General features: G+C 35.2%; 1 long non-coding RNA gene and 1 pseudogene across 2 annotated transcripts; one reads left to right on the forward strand and one right to left on the reverse strand.

Moving 5' to 3' along the window:
- Nucleotides 1-242: 242 nt before the first annotated feature.
- LOC136208090 (B3 domain-containing transcription factor VRN1-like) lies at nucleotides 243-3,992 on the forward strand (annotated as a pseudogene).
- A 6,474-nt stretch (nucleotides 3,993-10,466) lies between these two features.
- LOC136209655 (uncharacterized) lies at nucleotides 10,467-13,089 on the reverse strand. 2 transcript variants are annotated; one of them, XR_010677624.1, is made up of 4 exons: nucleotides 12,781-12,828; nucleotides 11,352-11,827; nucleotides 11,065-11,246; nucleotides 10,467-10,904 (listed from the first exon to the last, which is right to left on the reverse strand). It is a non-coding gene; the product is annotated as an uncharacterized lncRNA (long non-coding RNA). The 2 variants fall into 2 exon arrangements; XR_010677623.1 differs by having other exon boundaries at nucleotides 10,468-10,904; nucleotides 11,352-11,831; nucleotides 12,781-13,089.
- Nucleotides 13,090-25,759: the final 12,670 nt, after the last annotated feature.

A 25,759-nucleotide genomic window follows, 5' to 3' on the forward strand; every position in this document is an offset into this window, starting at 1 on the left:
TTAACCCAAGGTGAGGGAAGAGCTAAGCTAAATGGGCTTGAGTTCACTATGGTGTGGGTTGACAAGTGTCGCCGGGATATTCCGTTTGATGTGGGCCATGGGCAAGGAGAGATTGAGTATGATAGCCGAGTTAGTGGATGAGTGATAGCAAAGTCCGGGCATATTCAATTCAGAGTCATGTTTGGGTTATGAAGAGTACTCAAGGGATCGCTCCAATTTGGTTTGATATATGGCGCCGAGACATGCCATTTGAAGTTGGCTATGAGCGAGTGGAGATTGAGCCTAGCATCCGGGTTGATGGCGTGAGGTATATTGAGGTCCGGGCATATTCGACTCAAGGCCATGTTGGGGTTTTGAAGAGTGCTTATAGGATTGATCCTAGTTGGGTTGATATGTGTCGTCGAGACATTCCATTCGAGGTAGGCCAAGAGCGGAAGAAGAGTGTTTTGATTCCTCAAGTTCATGATGGGGAGATCAAGAGGATCCAATGGTGGTCCGTTCAACGAAGTGAGGGGCGTTGGAAGACCATCCAAGCATTTATTGGGAAGTGGTTTGACAAGCTTCGCCAAGACATACCATTCGATGTTGGTAGAGCATTCGATATTGGTGGGGATTGGGAGATGAGTACCACGAAAGATGAAGTCCGGGGTGAGGCACTTGTTGAGATATGGGGAGAAGCTCATGAGGAGAAGGTGAGTCCGATAATATGTGGAGTGGACTTCTTGAATTCACCTCGAACAACACCTTGGTTCGATTTGAGGGCTTTGTTCAGCTCAAAACGAACACGTCTCATCAATGCGTGGCAAGCAACTTGGGGTCAAGTTCTTTTTAAGAGAGAGTGTATGATGCGGGGCATCTCTCCCTAGGATCGGGTCCGGATGAGGGAAGTCGGAGGAAGAACCAAGTACGAGCAACAAGCGAGTAAAGAGGCCAAAACAGTACCACACAACACATCAGCAGCTCAGACACGCTCCGCGTAGAATGAGTACTGATCCGGAGAAGAGTTTAACAGCCAATCTACGCTCCACGTAGATTTGGGCACGCTCCGCGTAGAATGAGTACTGATCCAGAGAAGAGTTCAACAGCCAATTTACGCTCCGCGTAGAATTAGACACGCTTCACGTAGAATGAGTACTGATCCGGAGAAGAGTTCAACATCCAATCTACGCTCCGCGGAGAATTAGGCACACTCCGTGTACCTTCATTTTAAGGAACTTGCTCCTTACTCTAACTTCCTTCTTAATTACAATTCTATCACTCCTTATTTACAACCCATGCCACTCCCTATTTACCATCCATGCCACCCTTTTACTTTCAACCCATTTTACCCTTATCTTATTATTTTAATTAGTTATGTTCTTTACCCTTTATTGTAATTTGGCAATTGAGTTTTAGATGATATAAATTCATCTCTTAGTCATTGTAATAGTTAACTTTTTATCAATCAAATATTAATCTTCTTCTAGAAGCTTGTTAAGGTTTTCACCTTCAACAATGAGGATTTCATATTCCTATGGATTTTAGTCCATAAAACCCGGGATTCACTCATTCTAGTTTAGTTAGAGAAGAAATATCTTTGTAAGTTTACGATTAAAACTTTCAGACAAAACCGATCTGTATCACTTCTCCCCATTTCACCAGCTTTTTTGATTAATACAGCACCATGCTTGATTCTGATTGGAATTTAAAGATCTCAATAAATCCCATGATTCTCGCCTTCTGTTTCTTTCAGGGAAACCATAAAAACCAGTCAACCTCCATGATTGCAATTGAGGTGTGGAGACCAATGTATCAATATAATTCTGTGTAGAGGATAAAATCTACAGAGGCTGGAATTGCTTGTGCAGAGGCGGCACTCACGTCTTGTCTCACCGAGAAGAAAGTTGTCTTAGCGAGACAGGGGGTTGTCTCGGCGAGACAGCATGCGGCCAGGTCACAACTCTCCGAATTCAGCTCCCCGTTCGCACGATTGATGCCCGGATGTTCTTTGATGCCCCAAACTGCTCCAAGGAGGTCCAAAAAGTCCTGAAAAACAACTAATCATGTCATAAGGTAGAGAAAACATGAAACTGACCTAAAGCACGAAAATCATAATCGAAAACAGCTGAAAACAACTAAGAACTTAAAAGAAAATACCCCTAAACATCTATGAAATATGAAAATATCACCAACTACGTTAAATTAAGAAACAATGGATTAAAAAAAATAAATATTATATAATTAGAATTTCCTTATTAGTATAATTTTTAATTATTTATAAAGACCTATGTAGTGCTCGTTTCACATTTCACCCTAAAAATATCATCTTCTTGTATCCGCCGCCGCTGCCATACCCTCTTTGTTCACCGTACGTACCATTCGCTGACAAATGTGTTTGGTTGCTGGGAAAAAAATTGGGAGAATTTTTCTGTACGGTTACAATTGCATTTCCCTCACTAGTTTAATATCTTTCTATTGATTCTTTTCCCTTTTGTGCATATGATCATGACATTCACGTTTTCTTTCGGCACCACAAGGCTTAAAATTTTGTTTGGTTGCTGTGAAAATCTAGAATTCTATACGAAATTGGAATGTGCAAAGGAAATTATTGCATCTAGCTAATTTTCAAGTGCTGATCCTCTGTTTTGAGGATCTTCGGGCTGACATTTTTTTTTCTTCTTCAATTTGTTCTTGTCTTTTAGCTAGTGAAATGTTGTTCTGTTTTCATCAATTTATTTTTTGACCAAATCTTCCTTCCCCATTCACTGTTTGATAGGATTTTTCTTTGTTACATTTGAATGATTATCTCCTTGGAACAGACACAGATAGCATCAATTGTGTAGAACTCTCAATTATTGATGAAAACTGTTGGTCTATCATGATATGAGCTGACTTGATTTTTGGCCTACAGAAAATCCCAACAAAGTTTGTGAAGTTATATGGGAAAGAACTCTCTTCTGCTGCTACACTTACCGGACCCAATGGCCGTAAATGGGCAGTGGAACTTGAAAATATTGACGGCAAGTTATGGTTTCATAATTGTTGGCATGAATTTGTAGACTACTACTCTATTCGTGCTGGACATCTCCTTGTTTTCGAATATGAAGGGGAGTCGAACTTTTATGTCCGTGTATTTGATTTGAGAGTTAGCGAGGTAAGCTATCCATGTCATTCATCCGGGAGTTTGCAAAAACCATGTCTTGATAACCAAGTGCAATTCAATGAGAGCGAGCTTACAACTCCTCCTTGTGAAGTTGTTTTGCCTATATTAGGAGAAGCAGGACCGGTAGCCAGAAGAAGAAAACAGAGAACTGATTCTAGTAAGCTCTACAATCTCACATGGTCTTTTGTTTCTTTTTCTTCATTTGTACATGTTTCACTTAATCTGCTAGTATATTCAAGATGTAGATGAACCTAAGCAAAAAACCAGACAGAGATTCGACAAAGTATCTTGTCCGGGAATTGCTTCAGAAACTTGTACAAGGAGATGGAGAAGTGTGACAAAAGAAGAAAAAGAGGGAGCAATTCGTGTTGCTGAAATGTACAAGCCTGATAATCCCTTTTTCAAGGTCATCTTGCGACCTTCTTATGTATATAGGGGATTCCTTCTGGTGAGAACTTTAACTGGATGATTTAATGCTCTCAATTTTGCCTTATGATCTCAATAGATTCCTGGTTCTTTTCTTGCAGCACATCCCTACAATCTTTGCTCGGAAATATTTGTCGTCATTCTCAGAAATCATCACACTTGAGGTTTCTGAAGGAAAAAAGTGGCCGGTCAGGTGTGTTTCTGAGAATGGGAAAGCTAAATTGTCCAAGGGTGGACCGAATTTGTATGGGGGAACAGATTGGAGGAAGGAGATGTCTGTGTGTTTGAGCTGATTAATATGAAGGATGCTATGAAAGTAACCATATTTCGGGTACTTGAAGATGCGGCAGAAGCTAATGCCCAAGTGAATTGGCTAAGAATTGTTCATGAGCTTGAGACATGTTTCTTGTTCATGAGCTTCTAATACTAAGAATTGGCTAAACTTTGAATCGTGTTTGCACATAACATGACTGCCTCACATCGCGACGCCGGAGAAGGTATTCGAGAAATCCACAGTTTCATGCCGGGGTACATGTAAACAATGCTCTTTGTAGCTATATCCTTTATTTTCTTTTTTTAGTGTGCCATTATAATCCCAGCCAAAAGGTAGAATCTTGTGTTGTGCAAATGACTGATTTCAGAGAATTTTTTTGTGCCATTCATCTTATTAAGTTGAATACAGCTCCTTTCTTTAATTATTCCTTCATTTGGTACTACAACAAGTTTATGGATTTTGATTAGTTTTCAATCTAGTAAACAGCAAACCAAAAACAAACAATGCAAATATACTAAATAACAAATGTTAAATCTTGCTTAGTTTTTGTTCCCATTTAGAGTGGAAGAAATATGCGAGAGAAGCTGGTTATCGGTCTCGAATTTAGCCATATCTTCGTCCGTCATCGTGATCCATGCCTCTATGCATTTCCCTTCTTTCGTGTCCATGAAAATAATAAAAACATTGTCGAGAATTGTCGCAGTCATCACTACCCATTCGGGGTTTCCCCAACCAAAATCAATTTCATATATGGGAAAATTGCACAAACTACTTATTCCGTACTTATCCACGCCTCCTTTTGCAACTTGTGCAAATGTTTCCTTCAAAAAATTCCACTGATCATCATCACTCTGAAGTTTCTTTACTGTGTCAACATTCACACTTTTAATGGAATCTTTTATTCTCCTTCCAATTTCATAACAATATTCATCTTCTTTAGCCATACCCGCAGGATTAGGATTATCAATCAGTGCTGCTCCCATCCATACGAAATTCCCAAATGACTGCTTTGAAATTGGCGGATCCACGAATGGCCGCAAGTTTATTGCATTAACCACCAACATCCTGTTCTTTTTACCAGATTCTTTCGCCTGAGAAATCGTGGCAGTCATCCGACTCAATAAGAAAACAGATAAAGCCTGCATTCGCGACAACTTCTCACCATCGCGGCTATATTTATCTTTAAGATATGATAAGGTAAAACCATCAAACACAAACGATTTAGTAATATAGTTTTCCTTAAGGTTCAATTGGCGGAAAGATGGAAGCTGAACCGATGGGAGGAAGTTCACTAAGCGTATCCCCTCGGGCAATCGCGGCACAATTTTTCAAAAATATGAACTCCGATAAACCATCTCCAAGCATACGAGGCATAGCGAATGAAAGAGCTAACCCGCCGCAGTTGAAGTAAGTAATCTGAAACAAAGATCCATACTGATATATACCTTTGTGAGGCTGCAGAGGATAGAACTTGTATCGGTGATTATGGTATTGGTTTCGATTTTGGAGAATATCAGAGAGTTGACAATTAGCTTTTGCTTTAATGAAGAGTGCGCCTTCGTCGTTGCAATCAGCGGAGGAGTAGTTGTTAATACGGCCCGCGAGAGGGTAGAATATGGATAAAGCCTTTGATAATGATCTCTTCAACAAGGTGCATCTTTCTACATTGGTGAATAAGTTGGATTTATGATAGAAGAAAGTTAAAGGAGGTGAAACTGGATATTGAAATTGATCAAGAAATGAGAATCGGAGTTTAGAGAGATGATGAGGTGTAGGAGAAGATGGTTTGATTAATACTTTAGAAATAAACTCTACTTCAATCCCCATTTTCTTTCAACAAGGTGAAGATTAATTGGGAGATAGTTGTATATATATGTATTTATATATATAATCGGTATTCTATTGGGAATGACACACGGATAAATGGTTGGAATAAGATTAAAAATATAATAGTCGATAATTATTATTTATTGTTTGGTACGGGAATGGGATAGTATTGATTTTATGAGAAGCAAAAAGAACTGAAACTCTGCAATTCTTATTAATGAAAAATGACAGTACAAGCAGCTATATATATATAGCTGAATACAAAAGATACAAAAGTGACGTGGATGGCTCTCCTCCACATCTTAATAACAACTTTTCCCGCCTATAACACATGCCACAAACACATGACACGTGTAAAGTAATAATACTTCAACAGCCTCCCTTAAAACTCATACTCTTCTATCTTTAACAGCCTCCCCGCAAGATGAAGAGCAATTTAAAACTTTCATCTTGTGTAAGAACCCAGACATTTGTGAACCAGTTAATGCTTTTATAAGCAAATCTGCAACTTGATGTGATAAAGCTATATATGGGGTACTGATGAAACCAGTTTCTAAATGCTCACGCATGATGTGGCAATCAATCTCAACATGGAACATAACAACACTCTACACACTCTTTGATCAAATCCAGACTAATTTGTGAACCAAAACATGGAACGTAACAACAACCGTAAAGGGAAAACGAAAATGATAAGATTTACCGTTTTTGTTTTTTGATTTAAGCTTAAAAATGGAATCTGTAGGTGATTTTTAAAAAACGCCGGAATCGCAGTCGGGCGTATGAACATCATTCCCGACCTACGGTTCCGACGTATGAATATCACGCCCGACCTATGGTCCGGGCGTGATAACCTCACGCCTGGACCATAGGTCGGGCGTGATATTCATGCGCCGGAACCGTAGGTCGGGCGTGATGTTCATACGCCCGACCTATGGTTCGGGCGTGATGTTCATACGCCCGAGGGGTTTTTGAATTTTTTTTTCAAAACAGAAATTATATTTATATTTTAATTAAATTGTTAAATGTTTAAATTAATTTGGGGTTTAATTTAACTAAATCTTTATTTTGTTAATTAAGGTATTTACGAGTTTAATTCAATAGTGGACTAATTTTTTTACGGGTTTAATTCAACAGCGGACTAATTTTTTTTTACATAACAGGTATTTACGGGTTTAATTCAATAGCGGACTATTTTTTTTGCCCTCCCGACACGTGGGCGTGTGGTTATCACGCCCAACCATGAGGTCGGGCGTGTGGCTATCACGCCTCACCGTGTGGTCGGGTGTGATAGCGCCACGCCTCACCTTGTGGTCGGGCGTGTAGTTATCACGCCCGACCACACGGTGAGGTGTGGGGCTAACACGCCCGACCACACGGTGAGGCGTGATAGCCACACGCCCGAGTGTCGAGAGAGCAAAAAAATATAGCTTTTTCCTTCCCAAAACCAATGAAAGGGCATTTTCATCCTTTCACGGGGCTAGGGGTGGGAATTTGGGGCTGAGTTTAACAACACCCTAAGTATTTCATTCAGTTTAATATTTAGTTTTGTGGGAAACAAATTCGCCACTAAAAACTCATAATTTGTGAGGAACATAATATATCGCCACTAATAAGTGACAATGTGTGACGAAATATTTGACATATAATTGATATATATATATTATGAGAAATAACTATTTCGCCACTAATAAGTGACATTGTGTGACGAAATATTCATCACAATTGATATATATGTTATGTGGAATATATGTTTCGCCACTGATGAGTTACATTGTGTCGAAATGTTCCCCATAATTGATTTATATTTTATAGGGAATATTATAAATTCGCCACAATAAAAATGTGTAACTATGTGTAAAAATCGCCACAAAACATACAAGTCATTTTATAAAAATAAAATTCCCATAAAATATAAATATATATATTAATGAGATTATATTCATTAATTGATTTTGATTAAATTAAATTGATATTTCTAACAAAATATGATATCTTAACAAAATTATAATAAAAAAAGTTTATAAATTAAACAATAATAATAAAACAAAATTCGTCATTAATTAGCATAAAATTTGAAATTGTACAACCAATCATAAAAAGCATTTAACAACTTATAAAATGCACTAGCTAATTATAGCCATAGTGTGTCAAAAAAATTACATCAAATTCATCTTAATATGTTAAGATAATTACAAAATATCAATGTGTCCATAAATATTAACTTTGAACTGAAAACCTAAAAAAAAAATAAAAATAATAGCAAATCAAATAAGAGAAACACTTATTATTTAAGCAAACTAGAGTCTTGTTTTTTCATGCATTATTATTAACTATTCTTTTTGCAAAGAAAACTATTCAAGTTTTCTAATGAAATGCAATCATGATTCAAAAGCCAATTCATAGAATTACATAAAAGATATTTTACTTATATTGTTAAGCCTTGTGCAGTATCAGTATATAATGTGCCTATATACTTTCTTTAGTGATGTCTAAAGTATATATCAATTCTATTCGTAACAAGATCTCATCAGCCTCTTATTAAGACCAAAATTTACCTTTTATGAGTTGGCCTTCGTCAACAAGGTCAAACACATAAACTAGTAATTTCTGATAAAGTCTAATGTTCATGTGATAGCTATAAGTCCAATAATTGGTTTCACATTAGATGCCAAATTGCCTAAGAAATTATGATAAATTCATAGCAACTTGTCTAATAGATGCTAGAACTGCAATACACTAAGGCGTCATTATAGTATCCTACTCCAGCATCCAGAAATTCACACATGAAAGGGTGCAGATGTTTTAGCCGATTGTTAGTTACTAGTCACGAAACAGGGCTTACATTCTTCAATTTATGCCCTGTGATATATAACAGCAAAACAGGGCTTACATTCTTCAATTTGTAAGCTTCACATACTATATTGGCTTAAGGTTCAATTTGCACCCTATTTTATATATTAGAAGTCAATTAGATACACATTCTTTTAAAATCAACAAATCAGTCTCCAACCTATATCAAAGCCACGAAATAGTAAAAACCAAAAAAAAGAAGCATAATTAGGTGGAATTAATAAGATATACCAACTCAAAATCGGCCATTTGCGAGGAAGTTATTGAAGTTTTAGGATTCCTCCTTGGCAAAGTGACTGGTTATGAACTGAATGAAGGAAAAATATTGTTAATGAACATATATGAGAAGGTTCTATGGTAGATAGGTTTAAGCATATGAATTACCAAAATCTGAAATTGAAACAATACCAAAAACTACAAAAGAACAAAGTAGGTTGCTCAAAGTCTGATGCCCTCTTAATTGATTGAGGATGAATAAAGCCGAAATCGGTAATATTAGGATCAAGAGAGAAGAATCTCATACTGAAAATTACTTTAGTCAATTGCATATTAAATTTGTCTGGCTAACTTTATGGCGTCTTATGTTTCACGAAGATTCCGACTCATTGAAAATGTAAATTATGGTATCTAAAAAGTTTATTTTGATAATATAATTTAAAAAAGGAAACGAAGAACTATGCTTTTCTTTTCCAAAATCTACTGAAAACTCCAAGTGTGTAGCATGATGAATAAACTATAGTTTCTCAGAAGGTATAGTTACAAAAATTGTAGGATATTATAGTAAAAATCCCACATCAAGATGAATTTACAACAAACTCTATCAAACCACTCAGAATTGATGCTTATACCGTTCCAGACAAACAAATAACTAAATTTAATCAGAGGTATCAGTAAGACAGGACAGACAAACCATAATTCGCACTAGGAAACTACACATTAAATTATCCCGTGATTAAAACAATTCGATATTTGACAAAACAACCAAAGCATATGCGATTCCAAGTACCAAGAACCTCGACAGATTATTTCAAAGTGTTCTTTTGAAAACAGAGATAGAAAACGTGGTTACCTTAGAAGACAGTTTACAATTTCTTGTTTTTTTCTTCATAAGATAATGCCTACTATCCAATCAACTTTGAGCATTCTTATTGAACACTATGTCGCAGACAGAAGATATGGATATCTCAATGATGTTGTAAAATTCCCTGAAATAAAAACAATATTAGTCATATAAAATCAACTTATTTTGAGTGGAAGAAACGAGAAACCTACATTTGTTATTGCTGGAGGATTCAGATTAAACTGTTCTCCAACATGAGGCAAAAAAGAAGTTCCCAGATAGAGAGAAATGGGGTTGTTATCATTATTAGAAACATGAACGAGCCAGGGCAATCAACACAATAATTTGTAAAAAAATAGTATGACAACTAATGAGCATACTCATCAATAGAGAGAAAATCATGTACATCCACAAAAGCTCTGAAGTGAGAGCTGACTGAGACAGTTACCAGAGTGACATTTTAGTGTTAAATATTTGCACGAAAAGTAAAATTCTGGAGTTAAATATATCTCCCATCTTAATCTAGTAATTGAGCACTTTGTTGACCAGAATAAGATAGACAAAATAAAAAAACTTTTAACTCCACCAAACCTGCAGTAACCTTTTTCCGCTAGAGGGACATATGTTTGGTAAGTTGGTCATCCTTGAAGAGTCTCCAGTCAAAACCTCCAATTACAACCTAATCCTGGTGTTGCTCGATTTAACCAAATGGATCTAGTTTGGACATCCATTAACTATAACATCAATCCAAACAGCAGCAAAAAGCAGACAAAAACAATTGTTGGAAATATTCATTTCCCTATATTTTGGAGGAACTCATTCAATTTCTAATGAAATTTAAGAAATAAAGAACGAAACCTTACGCAATGAAAAGGAAGCTCCTGCAGCATGAATTGTGATATCGATGGGGTTTCTGTGAGAAAATCGTGCAAAAGTTTTAAAAAAAAGGACAAATTAAAAGATAGAAAGGAAGAGAAGCATAAGAATTAAGAAACTATTGACTTCTCATCAACATTAGTTAAACTTATGAATTTTCTACCTAATAAACAGAGCTAACCAATCAATGGGGGTAACGTAGAGTACCTTTTAACTTTAGATTCTATTCTCATACGTACCATCTTCAGATGCACGAAAAATTGAAACTTTCACAACCCCTCTGTTTTTTAGCAGCTCAAGCACACAAACATCTCCTTTTTCCAGATTATTGTCCATAGAAAATGCACTCCATCCTTGTCCAATATCGCAAAAGTTAAACCCTCTTTGATAGAGATGAATTTCCCACTCCCTTCCATCAGCAACTTGAAGTTTCATATGCCTACGAGCTTCATTTAGATACCCGGAAAAACTAATCAGCAGAAAATGCAATACAATGTAGGGTGAGCTACAGCTATATCTTTTTTTTTTGAAATTGCTACAACAATATATTATTTCAATCCAAAAACTGAAAGGCTTCATTCATTGACATCTCATATAAAGGCTTACCAATATGGTATTATGAAAATTATATGGACGCCACGAAACCATAAAAGAAGGATTTTTAGGCATGTACTTCCTAGCAATAGTCATTGCCCTCTCACTTTTTGGGGTAGCGTCGGCATATTTGAACTTTCTACTCTTAATAATTTCTATTTCTTTTTCTTCACATTCAGCAAATCATGTTTCACCTGAACTTGATAAATTCAATATTAGAAAAGAAATAAATACAAGAGAGAAGGGTTTTGAGAGCATCATTTTATGGAAAGAGAATCCAAATGCTGCAAAGATCTTACCGGATCCACATTTAACTCCATCATTTCGATGTTCCTTGTTCTAACTCTGAAATTCTGTGTTTGCCCAATCCATAGCCAACAGTTGTTCTAACTCTGAAATTCTTTGTTTGCCCAATTTCTCTCTTCTTGTTTCGTTGTCGTTAATCTCAGTTGGCTCAAGTGCAACATTTAAGTTCCACATAATGATTTGCTCCTCTTGTTATTCATCACCTTCCAGCCGCCAGATTCTCATCAACACTAGAAGAGTTAAGTGAGTTGAGTGCCTGTAGCACCTGAAGTCGAGCAGTACCAACAATGGATCCAGAACTGAGACCCAACATGTGTGTATTCCTCAAGGTGACAAGTTCACTGACAGTTAAATTGCTTAAACTATGAGCTAATACTGAAAGTTCAGATGTAAAGAACTTCCAATGTGATGTTGCCACTGAAGCCAACTTCTTCAGCACTTCTCCAATTAGCATATAAACTTTATCGGACTGCCTAAATAAGTTAACATAAAATATTAGTTCTCATTTTCAACTACATTGCATTGTCAACGAAAACAAAATTGGAGAAAACAGGGCAGGAAAAGAGAAAATACAAAAACAGATGACTGGTGCATTGCTCATCATCACAACTTATATAAGAAAAACAAGATAGAATATTCAAATATAAGAAGCAGTTTGAACAGTACCCTTCAGGACGTGCAAAAACAAGAAAATTCTCAAGATGCTCTGCCTCATTGCAAAACTTTTAGCACCATATGTTGCCATTGATTAAAATTGACGTGTAGTGCAGTATAAAAAATGTTGGCAGCCAACTAATAAATCGCTCAAGTTTATCTATGTGGTATCTTTTTACCACATTGAAACTTTAAACATAAAATACAAAATACCAAATAACCATTTTGAAACTTTAAATAAAAAAAATGCCAACTAAGCTACAAGTTTACAACAGATTCATGAACAACGACAAACAAATTAAAAGATAGCTGCTCCAAACCATGGTATCATCCTTCAATTACAGAAAATGAGTAAACTTACTACTATGTAATTGCTTCTATAGTCAATTATGAGAGGCTTTTCAAGATTTAAAACAACATTGTTTCAATGAACATTATATACTACAAGTTATCTAATCAATGGTATGTGGATTTTTAAATTAGCAATCTAGTGCCTTTTCACTGTCTTGAATAGTTGCATTCAGTCATTTAAGGCTATCAATCTACCAAGCATTCAAAGTTTCGAACTTCAAGGGACAGGGTTAGTGTATTGACAGAACTGAAAAATGTGATTTCCTTTCGGGTTAGAGACTGACTGTAGAGTAGAGGAAGACACAAATCAAAGTTACATCAAATGTTTCTTAGGCATATGTTTACTCAATCATCCAGAATTCCATATTTCATGTCAAAATCTCATTTCAATTCCATAAAATTAGGATTCACACTTACATAAGTGGAATTGACTCGGTTATCTTAACGGAGAGAGGATGGGTTGTGCTTCAAATGGCTAATGGCTTTAATAAAGGCCGAGGAGTGACTACCGTTGTGATTGCGTTCCGTGAAGCTTCAAAAACAGCAAAAGGAGAGGGGGCTAGCCAACAAGGAGGAGGGAGCTGATGAACGGAAGTGGCGGTGACGATGGTGTAGCCGAGGCAGGTGGGTCATCTGAGAAGAGAATGTGAATGGGGATTTTAGGGTTTTGTTGGACAAATTGAAACGCAGAGGAGAGGGCAAGTAGAAAGGGGGAAGGTATAAACTCAAGCGGGAAATGAAAATTGGGTTACTAAACCCACCCCTAAATTCACACTTCCAGCCCCGAAAAAAGATGTAACCGCCCTTTTCCCAAAAACTGAAAATTCCCAATCCCTCCCAAACTCTCTCAAAGTCTCCCAAATACATTTTGATCCGAATCAAAGACAACACGTTTGATGGAAGACAATCCGTTATCACTGGGAAGAGACGAGAGTGATGCTGTGTCTGAAGTCGAGGTATTTTTCGGATTGAACTTCCTTTGATTTCTGTACTTTGATTTTCAAAAAATTTTGCTGGTTCGACATGCGAGCGTATGAACATCACGCCTCACCACGTGGTGGGGCGTATGAGTATCACGCTGCACCTTGTGGTGAGGCGTGATAGCCATACGCCCCACCACATGGTGAGGCGTGATGTTCATAGGCCCCACCATAAGGTGGGGCATGATGCTCACACGCCCGAGTGTGTTTGTGGTTGTTTTTCGGGGTTAGACACCGAAACGCTGTAGAAATGTCACGTTTTTTAATGTAATGTTCGTTATTTATCATTTACAAGATGTTTCGTGGGAAGAATTTCACGCAAACGGCATAGATTACAGTTCGCAGTTTTTTCCCAAACAAACATTTCAAACATATCATGAAGCTATTAACTGGGCAAAACAGACGGCAATTGGGATCGGGTTCGAGTTAACCACAGCGTTGCACAAGACGGGGGGCAAGTCAAAGTGGATATTGGTTAAATGTGCTCGTGGTGTTAAGAATTATAAAAGGAAAAAGGATATGGATGTTGTACTACGGAAGAATACAAAAACAAAGTACCGTGGTTGCAAATTCCAGATAAAGGTTGTGGAAATGGCTGAATTGGGCGGTTGGGTGGTGAACGAGATTACTGGAGATAGAGGACAGCACTGTCATCAGCTGGCTGTATACTGTCAGGGCTGAGGATCATCGATTTTTTCAATCTCTTGTGGAAAAGGTTGAAAAATTAGATCCTTCAATGGTTCGTAGCATATCGATGTACATTCATGATCAAATAAACCCGGAACAGAGTGGCTTCAAAGAACCTGAGGTTAGAGACACTGTTAGGGGTAGACCAAAGGGAAATTCATCAACGAAACGAAATCTGAGTGCATGGGAGTACAGTCAACGAGGTCGAGCACGGTCATCAGGTTCGAGGAGTAGTCGTAGTCGAGGTCGTTCCTCATCCTCATCTGTGCATAACAGCCAGATGCCTGGTATATTTTATTTTATTAATATATATGTTGAAGTTAAATAAAAAATATATTTTTGTTGATTAATTTCATATATTAATATTTTCAGTCGGATTTTATGCGGATATCGCCGGTTACCAGCATTTACATCGGGTTCAAGGTCTCATCGTACCATTTATTACTGGATTCCATGATGTTGTAGCAGATGGTAACTGTGGATTTCGTGTTTTAGCCAATGTTATCACCTATAACCAAGATGAGTGGAAGTTAATGAGAGTGCTCATAGAGATTGAGATGCGGGCAAACCGTGATTTGTATGCGCTAGTATACGGGAACGAATTTGATGCTGCCCTCACACGTATTAAATGGGCAGGAGCGAGTTGTGGTGAGTCCCACTGGATGGTGAGTCCGGATGACTTATATGCTGCTGCATCTGTATTGAACGCAGTAATATTCCTCTTTACTACACAACAGTTAGGATGTTGCACTATACTACCGATGCGTTCAAACGATGGAAGACCACCAGAGCGAGAGATTGTGATTTGTCATTTGGGGAGTTATCATCACTACATACGTCTTCATTTACATCCTACGTTTTCAGTGCCTCCCATTGCCACCCAATGGCGTTTATTTCGTCATCCGAGTGTTCATCACTTAGATAATCTATACGCTGAAAGGAGAGAGAATTGGACTAGATTATATTAGTTTTATATGTTGTGATTAATAATATTTATTAATTAACTTATATTATTTTTACTGATTTTAGGACTAAATTGTATCGCTTTTTTAGGTTTTAAGTACAATTCTGTAATTACGGGTTTAACGGCCTATTTGCGGGGGGGGGGGGGGAGGAGAAGCTATTTTTTTTTGCTCTCCCGACATGCGGGCGTGTGGTTATCACGTCCGACCACGTGGTCGGACGTGATAGCCCCCGCTCCACTGCAAGGTCGGGCAGTTGGCTATCACGCCCGACTAGGCAGTGAGGCGTGTGTCTATCACGCCCGACCACGTGGTGAGGCGTGATAGCCACACGCCCGTGTGTTGGGAGAGCAAAAAAATAGCTTTTCCCCCACCCAAAACCCATGAAAGGGCATTTTCGTCCTTTCACAGGGCTAGGGGTGGGAATTTGGGGCTGGGGAAAAATAGAAAAACAAGCGGTAAAAAGAACACGGGAGAGAAAAGGAGAAATGTATTTAACATTGAAATATTAAGTTATTTTTTATTTTTTTTTATGAAATTTTATTTTTATATTACACAAAAAAAATTACATTTTAATGCATTTATATTTTTTTTTTGATGAAATACATTTTATTTTTAAAACAAGCTAAAATTTTGATAAAAGAAGCGCAGGTGTAAATGTTAAATATGATTCAACTATTTTTTATTAACGTTGTTTTTAATTATAAAATAATTTATACTTTTTTTTGGGGATAAGGTATACACTTATGAGAAATTTTAGTCATAACGTCTAAAATTGTGCAATTTTACCCATAATGTTGATAAGTTGGATCAACTTCAAATGTTATTAAAAGAATATTTTTTTTGAATCATTAAAAGAATATTTTTACTGTTAACTAATAACTAAATTAAATTAAATAGTTCGCAAAATTTGAAATTATTAATAAAATTAAAATTATAAATAATTCTGTAATTTCAAATGATATATATAATAAAATTAATTATTGTAAATTTGGGTATAACTCTTAAAATAAATTATAGTAAAATATTTATTTTTTAAATTTCTATCTATATATAATATTTTAATATAATAATAATATTTACTAATTATTTTAAATTCATAATAATAATATAGTAAACAATCATTCTTAAAAAAAGATATTAATTAAGATAAGTATTTTTTTAATGGGGAATTTTTAAACTCCCCACTACATCTTATATTTTTGTGGAGAATTTCTATTCTCCCCACTAAAGCCATCTCCAACCCATTACACTATTTTTATCTCTATTTTCTATTTTCTATACATCAAATCCTATTTTTTCTCCAATCCACTACACCATTTATTACATCAAAAAGAATATTCTCTACTTTATTCCATTCTACCTAACACTTTTATTAATATTTTATTATTATTTACCCCTAAAGTTTGTAGCCACGACCAATTTTACTTTTAAAATTTGTAGCCACGACCAATTTTACACATAACGTTGATGATTTTGGTCAATTTGAGAAATAATTTAGTCCCAAATTATTGACGTTAGGGGTAAAATTGCTCTTGGCTACAAACATTAGGGATAAAATTGCAACATTTTAAACATTAGAGGTAAAATTACTCATGACCCAAATCAAATTGTTTTTACGTTAGGAGTATTTTTGTACCTTAACCCTACAATTTTTAATAACATTTAACTAAAAAAATTGAAAAATTAACCTAAATTAACAATTGAGAAAAACAAAATAATACTAATTTTTATCAAAACATAAAAATTACATATTCAACAAAAAAAAAATAAAAAATAAAATAGTTGTTCCACCATTTGGTGGAACAGCCAACTTCAACCAAAAATGGTTGAAGTTGGCACTCCACGCCTCATTGGCGTGGAGATTTGGCGGTGGTTGGAGTGCCAACCACCGCCATTTTAGCAATTCCAACCCTCATTTGGTGAGGGTTGGAGTTTCCCTAATGTATTATATTTTCAGAGGCGAATTTTGAATTTCTCCATAAATATTTTACACATTTTTTTTTTGTGATTAATTTATGTATAACAGACTTAGCTTTTTTATACTTTAGCAAATTGTTTATAGTATAATGAAATATTGTAGGTATTAGTTAAAAAAAATATTGTAGATATAATTTATATTTAGAAGGTTAGATGTGAAGGTTAAACAATAGTCTGTAATATCCCCGCCTTTTATTATACATTTAAAATAAAATACAAATTAGACTTTAAATAACTAGTTATTGTAAGACAAATAAAAAGAGAACGGTTATCATTGCAGCATCTTCGGTGGAGTATAATGAACCACATTATATTCCTTCATTCAAATCTTTTTTATCGTAGTGAATTTAATATATTGAGCATTTATCAACCTGTTGAATAATTTATTAAACTTTTAACTATTTTTATAATATATTTTTAATTTTCAAAATAATTTGATAGAGTTTAATTAATGGATGGATCTCTTGTGATTGGTAGATCCCTTATGATTATAGAGTTTAACATTGGAGTTAATAGTTTAATAAAATGCACTTTATTAAAATAATAAAAAAAAGTCTATAATGATGTATCATATATATTAAGTGGTTGCGAGTATGAACCATTATAGATGCTCATTATTAGAGATAAGATGCAAAAATATGCATAACGTTTACAGTTAGGAGCAATTTTACCCTAATATTCGCATCCAATAGCAATTTTACCTCTAATATTTGCAAATTGGATCAATTTCAAATGTTATTAAAACACATAAGAAAATTAAATTCGGCGAAATATTTGAATTTTTTTGTCCAACTCGTACAAAAGACAGTATCTTTCTTATTTATTTTAAAAAAATCAATTTCACGTCTAATCATATGTTTGTGATTTGTTATTAATGAGTGATAAAATGACGTACATGTGAAACGTAGTTGACAAGATTCATGACCGAGAAGATAGTTTGATGAATAATTTTTCAAATTGACCAAACTTGTGAACGTTAAAGATAAAATTACTATTAACTAATGTTATAGATAAAATTGCATTATTTTAGATGTTAAAGATAAAATTGTCTCTGATCATAAACGTAAGGTATTTTTGCACCTTATCTCTTATTGTCATTATTTATGTTTTCAAATGGAATGGTTGAAATTAGGCCGTGGAATATGAGTGGATATTAATGGAGATAAAAAAGCATACTTATTATGACATACAATTACATGATTTATATATTTATGGATAAGGTGTAAAAATACCCCTAACGTTTACAGTCAATAGTAGCTTTTTATTCCTAACATTTGAAATTGTGCAATTTTACCTCTAACGTTGGTTGGCAGACAATAGCAATTTTACTATTAACGTTGGCATGTTGGGTCAATTTCAGACATTCTTATAAAAAAAATAGATATTTTATTTCTTATTATTATGTACCTGTTGTAAATGTGTATGTTTCATTACTAATGGGTATAGCATATATATAGATATAGAGGGGTATAATGGTCATCCATTATATTATTTATAACACTCCCCCTTGGATGTCCATTATACAAAAATAAGTAAATGCGATTGGGGATGTTGCCTCATTAAAAACCTTACCAGGAAAACCCAGTGGGAAAAACCATGGTCAAGGAAAAGAGTGCAACACGCATTTACTCCCCCTCATGAATACATAGCTAAAAGTCTTTACAACGACGCAATCCAATGCGATAAACTAACTTCTTAAAAGTAGCAGTTGGAAGCGCCTTGGTGAATAGATCCGCCAAATTGTCACTTGAACGAATCTGTTGAACTTTCACATTACCATTCTTTTGTAGATCATTGGTGAAGAAAATTTTTGGTAAGATATGCTTCGTTCTATCTCCTTTAATGTATCCTTCCTTCAGTTGTGCAATACATGCAGCATTATCTTCATACAAAACTGTTGGAGCTTCTTTTCCGGTAGATAGACCACAATCTTCTCGAATATGTTGAGTTACAGACCGTAACCATACACATTCACGACTAGCTTCATGAATAGCTAAAATTTCTGAATGATTAGAAGAAGTAGCTGCTATGGTTTGCTTCATAGAACGCCAAGAAATTGCAGTATCACCACATGTAAACACATATCCCGTTTGTGATCGAGCAGTATGAGGATCAGACAAATATCCTGCATCAGCAAAACCAATCAAGTCCTCTTTGGACTGGTTAGAAAAGAATAAGCCCATATCTTTCGTACCTTGAAGGTAACGGAATACATGTTTAATCCCATTCCAGTGCCTTCGGGTTGGACATGAGCTAAACCTTGCTAACAAATTCACAGAAAATGATATGTCGGGTCTTGTATGACTAGCAAGGTACATCAATGCCCCAATTGCACTTAAGTATGGTACTTCTGGACCAAGAACTTCTTCATTGCTTTCCCGAGGACGGAATGGGTCCTTATCCACATCAAGTGATCTTACAACCATTGGGCTACTCAACGGGTGTGCTTGATCAAAATAGAATCTCTTAAGCACCTTTTCTATGTATGTTGTTTGATGCAGAAGTATTCCATCTTTCAGATGTTCAATTTGTAATCCCAAGCAAAATTTTGTCTTTCCAAGATCTTTCATCTCAAATTCTTTTTTCAAATATTCCACTGTATGTGAAATCTCTTCAGGAGTTCCGATGATATTTAAATCATCAACATACACTGCAATTATGACAAATCCAGACCCAAATCTCTTAATAAAAATGCACGGGCTGATAGGGTCATTCTTATAGCCTTCTCTTATCAAATATTCACTAAGGCGATTATACCACATACGCCCTGATTGTTTCAATCCATAAAGAGATCTATTTAACTTTATGCAGTAATGTTCTCGAGAACTAGATCTTGCTGCTTCTGGCAGTTTAAATCCTTCCGGGACTTTCATATAAATTTCATTATCCAGTGGACCATATAAGTAGGCTGTGACTATGTCCATTAGACGTAAATCAAGTCCTTCTCTCATTGCCAGACTCATGAGAAACCTAAAAGTAGTTGCATCCACCACAGGAGAATATGTTTCTTCATAATCAATTCCAGGTCTTTGTGAGAATCCTTGTGCAACTAAGCGTGCTTTATATCTCACAATTTCACCATTTTCATTCCTTTTTCTCACAAAGACCCATTTATGTCCCACTGGTTTTACACCTTTAGGTGTACGGACTACAGGTCCAAATACTTCTCTCTTTGCAAGAGATTTCAATTCTGTCTCAATTGCTTCTTTCCATTTTGGCCAATCATTACTTTGTGTACACTCCTCAATGGATTTTGGTTCATGATCCTCATTTTTATCCATAACATCAACTGCTACATTGCATGCAAAAATTTCATCGACGTCGATTTTATTTCGATTCCATTTTATTCCAGACATGACATAATTGATAGAGATCTCTTCATTCTCAAGTACCTGAATTTCTTTCTTTGTCATGTTTATAGTCTCTTCAGGAGATCCTTCATTGTTCTTTGGTTCCTCGGAAAGGTCATTGTCAATTTCTGCTCCTTTTCTTTTTCGAGGATTCTTATCTTTGGAACCGATAGGTCTACCACGCTTCATGCGTGTGTGAGACTCATTAGCAGTTGGATGTTGTCCTTCAGGGACTTCAATTATCTTTGGAGCATTTACAGCTGGAATATGTGATTTGGTCACTCTCTTTGGGTCAGAAAATGCGTTTGGCAATTGATTCGCTAAGTTTTGTAAATGAATTATCTTTTGAACTTCTATCTCACATTCTTTAGTCCGAGGATCAAAATGAGACAAAGATAATTCATTCCAACTAATTTCTTTTTCCAACTGTTTCTTTTCTCCCCCTAAAGTTGGAAAAACTGACTCATTAAAATGACAGTCAGCAAATCGAGCCTTAAATAGATTTCCAGTAGCTGGCTCTAGATACTTAATGATTGATGGGGATTCAAATCCAACCTATATTCCCATCCTCCTTTGAGGACCCATCTTAGTGCGTTGTGGTGGAGCAATTGGAACATATACCGCACATCCAAAAACTTTCAAATGAGAAATATTTGGTTCCTGACCGAGAACCAATTGTGATGGGGAGAATTGTTGATTACTGGTTGGCCTGATGCGAATTAATGCTGCTGCATGTAATATAGCATGTCCCCAAGCTGATATTGGAAGTTTGGACTGCATAAGTAATGGTCTAGCAATCAACTGCAAACGTTTAATTAGAGATTCAGCTAGACCATTTTGTGTATGAACATGAGCTACAGGATGTTCAATAGTTATCCCAATGGACATACAATAATCATTAAAAGCTTGTGAAGTGAATTCACCAGCATTATCGAGGCGAATTGCCTTCAAAGGAAAATCTGGAAAATGTGCTCTTAATCTAATTAATTGAGCAAGTAATCTCGCAAACGCCAGGTTGCGAGTTGATAATAGGGAGACGTGTGACCATCTAGTCGAGGCATCGATTAAAACCATAAAATATCTAAATGATCCACACGGTGGGTGAATTGGCCCACAAATATCTCCTTGTAAGCGTTCCAGAAAATTGATTGATTCATGTATAACTTTGGCTGGTGAAGGCCTAGTAATTAATTTTCCTTGTGAGCAAGCAGCGCATGTAAAATCATTAGGAAGAATCTGCTGGTTCTTCAATGAATGTCCACATGAATTTTTGATTATTTTTCGCATCATTATTGAGCCCGGATGGCCTAATCGGTCATGCCAAACAGTAACATTATCAGTAAACTTCTGGTTTACTATAGCATATGATTCAATTGTACTAATATTAGTGTAGTACAATCCAGTGGAGAATGCAGGTAATTTCTCAACAACATGTTTAGTGCCTTGGGTAATACTCGTGATTTGAAGGTATTCTACATTTCCTTCACTTATTGTCTCAATATGATATCCATTCTGACGGATATCTTTAAAACTCAATAAATTTCTTTGAGACTTGGGAGAGTACAATGCATCCATAATGTCAAATTTCGCTCCCATAGATAATAATATATTTGCTCTTCCGGAGCCTTCAATAATCTTTGAACTACCCGATATAGTATTAACACAAGTTTCTTTCATTGTCAAATGAGAGAAATATTTCCTACTTCTCAGTATGGTATGAGTAGTTGCACTGTCTGCTAGACATAATTCTTCACTATCCATGTTCTTCAAAATAAATAAATTAATAGTCACATAAATAACTTTAACAACTCAAGTTCAATAATATCTTATGCATATAAAATTCAAAATAAAATCCATAAAATCATAAACTCATAGTTTAACACAAATCCATAAAAACATAATAATAAAGAAATCCTAGTTGTGAAACTTAGGGTGTTCCTCTTATTTATCAAGTAAGCTAGCAAATTCCCAAGTTTTCGATTTTTCCTCAATTAAACTCCACTAGTCTTCCTCTTGGATTCTATCTTATTCACAAACACTAAGCATAAACAAACCAAAAAAAAAATTTCAAACGTAACAGAAAATCTGCACTTCAAGTAATCCATGGGCCTCATATATCCTGATCCAAAGTCTATAGACAATAGAGCTCAATACCTTTTTCTTTTCCCAAATTCTAACATCAGTTGTATCAAACTGATAAACAAGGGCAATATCTCAAAGCCATAATGGGCTAAAGAAATCAGGTCCAATAGGCCATTCAAAATTTATATTCTTGTACAGGGTTAAATGGGATTTTGACACTTAGAACTCCAATCTCAAACTTCTATCATTTTGAATTTAAACATTATCACTAAGGTCCTAACAGCATTTATAACCAAATAAACAGAGCAGATTGTTTTCCAGCAATCAAGCTACCTAAATGTGAGAAACAACCATACAGCAAAGTGCATACCCACAGCAGGAACATGCAAACCACCTAAACAATCTGACATGTTAAGACACCCTTTTGCAAGCCAAAAAGACTTAGCAGCAAGCAACTGCCCCTTTTACATTTATATTGCAAACTAAACAAAGGGTAATATTTTAGCTATTGGAAAAACATAAAGAGATAAGAATTTGAGCACATACCGGAGTATTATTATAGCTTGTTAACTACATGTGTAGAGAAAGGAGCAACTCTTAAAACAGCTAATCTTATCAGGAATGCTCAAGCCAAACAGCATTATTTACAGTTAGGTTTATTTCATAACAGTTTATTTAAGAAATTTTATTTACATTTAAAATTATCAAAGCCTCCCACTCTTGGTTATTTTATGTTTGAGCCTTATGTTTGTCCAAGTTTGATTGGTTTTGATTTCATGTTATATTTCCATTGCGTTTATAGCTCTTTTAGTCAGTATATTCAGCTAGATGAAAAATTTGTTCCTGTTGGTATTTTGAATAAGCAAGAATATAAATCTGTTGGTGATTTTACAATTGCAAAAATAAAGTACCAAAAATGGGAAACTGTTGGGATGCAGGCTCCCCGAATTCTAACACAAACAGAAAACCATTCCCTGCCTATGTTCATTGTCTAATAATCCCCATAATTATCTAGTTGACAGGCGAAACCACGAGAGGAATATTACTGTTACATTAACCAAGAGTTGCATTAATTACAGCTTTGGTAGTGGAATTCAGTAATCATGGTAATGGAAATCCACCTAAAATAGAGGACTAGAATTGTTACACTATATTCATTCCGAATTACATCACCTGTTTCTGAAAACAGGATGAAAATAACAGCTTAATGCCAAATTCATGTTTCTTTTCTTCCATTTTATAATCAATGAAGATTTGAACATAAAAATAGCACGGAATTGAAAGGAACTAATCTATAGAATGCAGAAAAGTATGTTTCAGTCAAAGCAGCCCAATTCTCAATAAATAAATAAACAAACAAAAGAACGATCACGCGCGACGACGATAGGACCTTAAACCCCATTGAACAAGGAGCTTAATCTCATTTCTTTACCCCTTAACCAGAATTTTCACACAAATCAAACAAACAGAGAAGGAAAATGTGAAAATTGAGCAAAAAAAAAAAACCAAAAGATATAACCAAAATGGAAGAGGAATGATGAGGATAATGATAGATGAAAGCAATAAATACTGCGGGTACCTGATTGTTAATTGATGAAAGAAAGCCAAATGTACATTAAATACACTGAGGTTTAGCTTTCAGAGTAACGCCAAGACAATACGGTTTTGATTCTGCACGCATCCAGCAAGGAAGACAAAGAGAGTGAGAGAGAAAGAGCCCTGCAACGATAGTGGCTAGGATCGTCTACTGTTGATGGGAGGCGTGCTCAGACGGCTAGGGTTTCGTGCTGATAACGTGTTGTAAATGTGTATGTTTCATTACTAATGGGTATAGCATATATATAGATATAGAGGGGTATAATGGTCATCCATTATATTATTTATAACAGTACCAATTGCATATCAGTTGGTTTTTAAAAAAGTTTTCATATTTTTTATGATTTAATAATAGAATTGGAGAATAATATTTATAAATTCGGCAAAATATTTTAATTTTTTTTCCAAATTGTATAAAAGACGGTATATTCACATCTAATCATATGTTTGTGATCTACTACTAATGAGTAACAAATTAATGTACATGTGAAGTGTAGACGATAAAATTCATGACAGTTTGATGAATTATTTCTCAAATCGACCCAACTTGTCAACATTAGGGTTAAAATTGCTCTTGACTACCAACAATGGGAGTAAAACTACTGCTGGTTGTAAACGTTAGATGTATTTTTACATCTTATCCTATATTTATGGATTGCTCGAACCTTGAAGAAAAAACTACCTTTCTTATTCAGTCAGTTATCCCTTTCCAAAAGAAAGTCTACTTGTTGTTCTTAAACTTCGTGATCAAATTCGAACATCGACTTTGAAAGTGACCGCTTTCCATCCTAGAGGATAGTGATCGAGTCTTTGTTTAACAAGGTAGTCGCTTGGATTGAGTTCGGATTATAAGTCTAATATTTTTGGACTCCTAACTCAGCAGAATGCTACTAAATTATAGAAAAATAGTGTATCGAGTCATTTTATTTGCCAAAATCAATATTTTAACCTTCAAATACTATTCAATTTTTTTTCATAATATTTATCTTTCAAGGTTAAGGTACAAGAATTAAGGAATATAATTAATATTAACTAAAAGATTATTCCATTCTTGTATTAATTGCATCCATTAATTAATTTGTATCTATTTCTAAAATAAAAAAACAACTTAAATTGGAATATATTTGATAAAAAAATTATTAATGTACGTAAACGTCAAATATTATGGAACAAAAAAAATTATTTAGACTTTTAAAAGAAAATTTCTAAATAAAAGATAAATATTATCGAGTATTACTTTTGGTATAAATTTCATTGATTGCTTATAAATGGGACGAGTTGTTTATAATATAATGAAATATTATAGGTATTGATTCGAGAAAAATATTGTAGATATAATTTATGTTTATAAGGTTGGATGTAAGGGTTAAATAATAGTCCAAAATATCCCGAACTTTTATTATACATTTGAAATAAAATATAAATTAGATTTTAAATAACTAGTTGAATCACTCTATCATTCCTTTGATGCGATTCTGTATTGTTCAACCCCATACTGATCCCTACTACCCCGATACCATTCCATTTGACGTCGCCATCTGTCAATCTCAGTTCGGAAATTCAGTGCCAGTTTTCGACTCCATCTTTGTAGCGCTTCCTGACAGGCGTTGATTTTGGTCTGTAATTCAGCAGTTCCATGGCCGGTCTTTCCCATGTCGATTTAATTACCTCGCCACAATGCTGCTCACGTAACCAATTGCAACCGTTTTCAAAATGAAAACGTTTAGTTCTTTTGATTGGTATCCATGTACGTATTTCA

This window comes from Euphorbia lathyris, chromosome 10 (genome assembly GCF_963576675.1).
Source record: "Euphorbia lathyris chromosome 10, ddEupLath1.1, whole genome shotgun sequence".
NCBI lineage: Eukaryota > Viridiplantae > Streptophyta > Magnoliopsida > Malpighiales > Euphorbiaceae > Euphorbia > Euphorbia lathyris.